A 6,940-nucleotide genomic window follows, 5' to 3' on the forward strand; every position below is an offset into this window, starting at 1 on the left:
TAAAAGTGCCGTGGTTGCCAGCACAAAATGGCTGCCACGAGCAGCAAATAAAGCGGTGACAATATTCCATACTGGTGAATACTGCCATCCAAAAAAGCCCTACTGGGGAGTAAGCCCTATTTAACTCAATGGGACTTTGTTCTGAGTAAGCATGCACAGGACTGTACTGTAAAAGAATGCTTTATAAGCCTCAGAGTGATCAGCTAATGGAGTTGTATAATATACTGGAAACTATATTTCTTATTATTTCTCCTCTTCAAAACACAAGGTATTATCAACTGCGGGTACAGCATCATCAGTTCATGATGGAAGTCAGGGAGAGGTTTAGTTGGTTGAGAATTGTAACAATTAATAGTGCTCTTTTTAGTTAATTAAACCATGGTAATATTACTGTCGCCTCTGAAAACACCACATTCATTAAATACCTGTTTATCTGGGCCTTTGGTCAAATGGTTCTCTTTCCTTCTGCTGCATTGCTGTTCTGTGGTGCTTTCAAATTCTGTTCTGTGATGTTATCTTATGATTTTAAAATAAATTGTACTTATTGTAATTGTACCATTTTTGTTACCTACCCGGGGATCATTTGATGAAGGGCAGGTTATATGTGCAAATAAAAATAATAAATAAAGATACCGGAAGTTTGAAATAAAGGTGCTATGAATGTTCAGCAGAGGTGCAGCTCACCTTAGCAATTGTTAATGAGATTAGTGCCTACTGAAAAGTTATATTTTCATTTCTTTAAAGAAACCTGAGCACTCCTTCCCTAACACTTTTCTAGACAAGGCCAAACAAATTATCTCGCTCTGCAGGGACTGTCTGTTTTCCCCTCCTTTGTCCTGAGCAGAGACAATCCAGCCAGTTAAGCATTTTAAGTAACAAAATATTTTATTGTTCCCAGTCACCCATGAAGGATCTGTTGCTTTCAAACCTCACCATTTATTATTTTTTGAATCGATGGGGCCACCAAAAAATATAATTCAAGTTACTCTGTGTCTCTTAATTTCCCATTATGCCATTGCTAATGATCACTGACTAGATGTACCAAAGGGAGTGTTTGTAATTAAGATCCAGCCTCCTCACCACAGCATCAACAAGAAAACATGCTTCTCAGCTGCAGGATCTGTCCCTTAATACCCCGTGCATAAAATGCAGCATGTACAAACACACACACACAGAGAACACTGTGTTTTGCTAATAATGAATTCAAGAAGCAAAATCTGCCATGCGTCTTGACGCAGTATTTTTGTTTTGATACCTTGTCATCAAAGTGAAAGTCTGAAGGGTAATGACCTCTGATGCCCTCAACCCACACATCACGGTCAGTTTTATTTTTTACTCTGCCAGAAGAAAGTAGCAGAAGAACAGAGAAGGACATCAGAAAGGAAAATAAAAATATCTCTAGCTCAGTCTCCCTTCTAACAAGTACTGTATCTCTTTTGTGTTTGCATGAAGGAAAACAGTGTATTTAAAGAATTGGGGGGGAGGACATAGAAAAAAACGGTGGTAGAAATTTTATGTTTACGAAGCAAAGCCCAGAGTGGACAAAACTGATGTATAAATTGCCTCATATTATCCTGTGTAAAGTACATTTTAAATTTTACCAGGCCCAACCTTTCAGTTTAGCATCCTTTCTTTTTAACTGAAAGATCAAAGTCAGTTCCTACCATATAGAGAAGTCTAAAAAACCCATATTTGTTTTTGAGCAGATTTTCTGAAAAGGGCATATTGAGGGACAAAAGCTCACAAAGGAAATACTGTACAATTCGAATATAAATTACTTGATTAGTTGGACTAATTGCCACAACCTAACAAAAAGCCTTAGCTTAATAACTAAATGCACAGGACATGTTGCATTAAATCCAAATCCCCCCCCCCCATTTGATTGCAACAAAGCTCAGGAATTAGAAAAAAAACTACTAAAAAATGTATTTATTTAAACAACAAAACAAAACCTGGAACAGAATTAAGGGAGAGGGGGAAAAGAGGATTTTGCATTTTCTGCAAAACTCTTAGTGATGTCAAAAGCAGTTTAATTTGACTGATGGAACGTTGTATAGCCTCTCCTCTTTGGTAGGAATTCCCTTTCTCTCTCTTTCTCTCTCTCTTTTACTTGTAGAAAGGAAAGCATGAAAAATAGACCTTGTTGTGTGCCGCTGTCCTAGTGACTTCAAGCATAGCTAAACAAAACAAAAACCCCAAACGCCACAGCCTATGAACAAATAAAATGGCCCAGAAAATGTTCTGCATTTACTCTTTCCTTTACAACTTGTACATATAGTTTAAGAAACTAAATACATCCATGGATAAGATTATTATTTGCTGCTCTTTTTAGATGGGGGGGGGTGAGGGTTGGCACTAAGAAATGTGTATCAAGTATAGAATGCAGCGTTCATTAAAATAAATAAATCTGCCAGTATACGTAATGGGGATTTCCTACAATGCAACTATTTTGCAATTAAGTGGAATACCAGTGCAGAAAATGCATGCAAGATACATGCTTTTTTAACTTTTAAGTTTGTTTGTTTTTTCACTTTGATGGCTTCATATTTTATTTCTCTTTATCAATGAAGTTCCCATCTAGATCTATTTGCTCTACATGTCCTACTCTGAAGAAGTCCATCTGCTTGAACAAGAGTGAAAATATGCTGGAAGGGCATATATGAGTTAGGGCCTTTTAAATCATTCTGTTTAGCTGTTTGATTTTTAATCCTTTCGATAAATGCTAAAAAAAGATGCTGGGAAATGATGCACTTTAAAAACTTCAGTGGTATTTTAAAAACATAACAATGGAAGTTAAAGCTCACTTAAAATATTGAATCAAATTTTAAAGATTTATTTTAAGATCAATGCCAGGCAACAGAGGTCTGTTCAAATCAGAGAGACAGAGACAAGAGTATAAAGCTGAGATCTTTAAAATAAGTAGTTTTAATTAGAAGTACTGGACACTATTAAAATGCAATATCTAGTTAATATATTTGGGCTTCATTCACTGGCACAGGCATCAAAACTGCCACAGTAGTTCTGTTAATAGAAAGATGAAACAGGTACAGATGGATTCCAAGATTCCTTGAAAGGTCTGAAACAGGACCTTTTAACTGTTAAAAAGGTGTGGGTCCCACAAGATAGCAGCCAGAAATTCAACCAATGTCTAATAGAAGGCAGTGCTGAGATTTTCCCTTTCACATATTTTAATAGTCCTTTGAATTGGGGCTTGCTGGGACATTTGGGAACTTATGTGTACTGTATATGCAAAAATACAAATCATATTTACTGAATGATGTAACGCAGCTCACAGAACAATAGATCAAATTTTTGTGTGTACATTTTTAATATACATTTTTCTGCTAATCAGCACAATCTTAAGTTTATTATGTAGTTGTTGAGTCTCTGCTACCTTGGTTATGTAAAATTCTCGCTCCCATTTAGCACTTTATTAATTAAAAAATAAAATAAAGCACTTTTGCATTTACAGAACAGTAGCGGTGAGGCCTGTAAACGACATCTGACTTTAGTTGACAGGAGAGAAATGCATAATACCGTACATTAACACCCCTGTTTTATACAAAAGATTTATACAAAATTTAAGCTTACAGCAGGCAGAGAAGCCAGATTTAATAAGAACAATGTTTGTTCTTAATTTCTATCTCTTCTATATCTGCATTCAACTGTATCTTGTGAATGCACATTCCTCATTCATGTCAGTTGCCACAATGAGACAAATATTGAATAATCCACAGAATATATTGTCGGGGCAATGACCATTTTTATTTGCAAGTAGAATGCAACTCTGAAAATAATCCCTACCTAAATATTTTCCACATGTATAAAAGTTTCTGAATTAGTGGTGAAACATTGCTATATTGTAAGTAGGTTTCTGGCTACTGAGTTTTACTGAGAGAAGACTTGACAGTTGTCAATGTTTTAAGGCCATCTGGTGTTTTGCATTCATACTTTATTGCTGCCGAGATAAAACTTTGGAAAGGTATGCAGAGCTCTTCTGCATTCTGAGGGTTATGACAAACAGCCATACCATCCTTCCCTAAATTCTAGGAGTGTGCATGTAGGAGGGGGTTTTGAATATAACATTTAGCAGACAAATCTTAAAGGGAACAGAGCAACACGTTTTTGACCTGAGTGTTTGCCATGGTACTAAAATGTGATTTAGCGTAAAGCCAAGCTGGTAAAATAGTTTGTGTTTGTATAACAAACAGAAACTTGTTTTCCTTAACTCTGGTTCTAGTCAGCTTTTTTAGCAAGTCACAGAAGGAGTGATTCAGGAAATGTAGCAAGGTTTTCTCCAGTCTGCTTTGGTCAATATTCAAGAGTGCACAGTCAGTGAAGATGCTTTTAAAAAGACCACGTAACTGAACAATAATTCTGTATTGTCATTGGTTTTTTATATCAGTTGTATTTTATGATGCATTGAGGCTTTGAACTTCCATTGCTTTTATATGTTGGAAGCCACCATTTAGGTTTGACCCTAAAAGGTGGCCTGCATATATTTTAAATAAAGAATACATGAATTAACTTAGGGGAGGTATAATGTAAAATGGTTTATGTTTCAAAGCAGCATCAATGCAAGAATTCTAACCAAACATTTAGATGTGTGTAATGCCGGGGGGAACAGGGACAGGAAGATCAGAACCTCAATTATTATGCATCATCCGATGGAAAATGCTACATTTTTCAGTGCAATACACTCGCCTGATGAAAAGTGTATAGATGCTTTCTCAAAACTTGTTTTATTTTTGATTGTTGGTTATGTAAATGGGAATTCCACACTTTATGGCCTAGCAGTAGTGAGAAGGGGCCGTCTCTACCATTAGACAGAGAGAGGCGGTGGCCTCAGGCAGCAAATTTTGTGTATCATAAACAGCAGCAAATATTTTGTTATTTAACACATAATTGTTGCATTTTGCTGTCAGAGAGCTGAGGGGAGAGAGGGAGGGTTACGGGATTTTCTGTCTGAGGTGCCAGAATAAATGGGTTGGCCTTGTGAATAGCATGTATCCTAATTTAGGAATGAGAGCAGCATTTGTAACTCTGTATAGGGCAGCAAAATGCCTTGGGCTAGCCTGTAGTAATAGGATGGCTAACAATGTTGCATGAAGAAGTCTTAAGTCTCAGGTACCTTTTATCTATAAAAAGAACTGCTTTAATTTAATGGCAATCACACAACCCAGGTCCTGCCTGCAATATACAGGATTATTTGTGAACAGATACAATTTACCACTCAAGTAAGATGCTTTTAATATTATTTTTAAAGCCTAATGTTTTCCACTAAAGACGACAAAAAATAAATAGATTTGTTTGAAGAAATCTGCTTCACATCAGCCCAATTTGTACAGCAGAAATGTGAAGAGCGAGAATTTGTGAAATGGCAACTAGATATTAGGGAACAGATGCACAAGTAGCCTTGAGAGGAGTCTCACATAGATGTAGATTGCTGGTTTTCACATGGCCAAAGTCACCAAGCACAAAATGCTGTTTACAGTTCAGCCTGCTATTAAATGGTAATTATTAAACAAAAACCCACGTGGAATCTGAACTGCAAATTGCCTATACCCCTTAAAATATCAGTTCCCTTGCATGTTTTATTTTATTCTGGGCTTACTTGATTACCTCCAGTAGATGTCTGATAAGATAAAGACACTACATACAGAGATATTTATGGAGGCAAAGTGGGTGAGAGAATGCATTTCTGTTAAGAAATTACTCAAATCAAAATATCCATTGCAACTCGAAGAAATAACACTGGAAGAAATGTGAACACAATTGTGCTCTACCTAACAGCATTAACCATGTGTAATGAACATGAAAAAAAGTGTGTAGGCACAATCTATGAAGACATTTTGCCATGCAAATTCAATGCAAATGAATGGAATTGGTGCAAGGGCACTGTGTGTGTGTGTGTGTGTGTGTGTGTGTGAGAGAGAGAGAGAGAGAGAGAGAGAGAGAGAGAGAGAGAGAGAGAGATGAGAATCTTCTGGTGGATTGTGCTTTCACTTAATCATCACATTCTCTCTGCCCCCCTCTTAAATACTGTAAAAAAATGATTATTTCAGATTATTTATCTGCACATAAACTTCATTTTTTTTTGTATGGAATATTCACATTTGCATAAACCCACCACTGTATCAAAAAAAACATATCCCTGCCTGGTGACTGAGCTGCGGCTGCAGAATTGGCAGTAATATGTCAAAATAATGATTTCAACCTAAGATGATCACTGAAGGAAAATGCATTCTGACTTCTTCTATTCCTTTGTACCTAAAGCATTACAAATGGGTAATAAGGCAAATACAGATTTGCAGAATTTATAATTCCTAGAAGCGGAGCGGTCAAGACATCTTTCAACAATAGTGATGAAATATTGCAAGAACTCAGACAGGTAATGAGTGAGTGGAAAAGCTTCATCTACAAAGATATGATGTTAAATTTAACTTTCAAGTAGGGGGAACCTGATGATCAGCAGCTGATAACAACAATGATAGGGAAAGGGGGAAAATAGGGTGGATAAATTAATGGATATGTAGCTAAACAAGATGTATCTGAACTGGGGAAGTCTATGTGAATTATTGTATAAGGATGAAAATATGATCTGTAAATATAAAACTGGGGGGGGGGGGGAAATCCATAAATAATAAAAAATAAATATTGCAAGAATTTTGGAGGACAGTAGAAACTTTATTATTTGCACAATTTCCCTTAGTTTTCTCTTTTGTAAAACAGTCATTTTGAGAAGTATTCTAAGGATTTAGGAAGTGAACTTAGCTATTATCAGTGCTGCAAAAAGACTAGATTCTTAAAGCGACATCTTCATCTGCTGTTATATATTTTCACATATTTGTTCCTATCTACTGCACCGCAATGTAAAAGATTAGCAAATAAGCACCTTTTCTGCTACTAAAATGTCTAATGAAGTAGAAAGAAGTCTACA

Source organism: Podarcis gaigeae (assembly GCF_964106915.1).
Source record: "Podarcis gaigeae genome assembly, chromosome: 12".
Classification (NCBI taxonomy): domain Eukaryota; kingdom Metazoa; phylum Chordata; class Lepidosauria; order Squamata; family Lacertidae; genus Podarcis; species Podarcis gaigeae.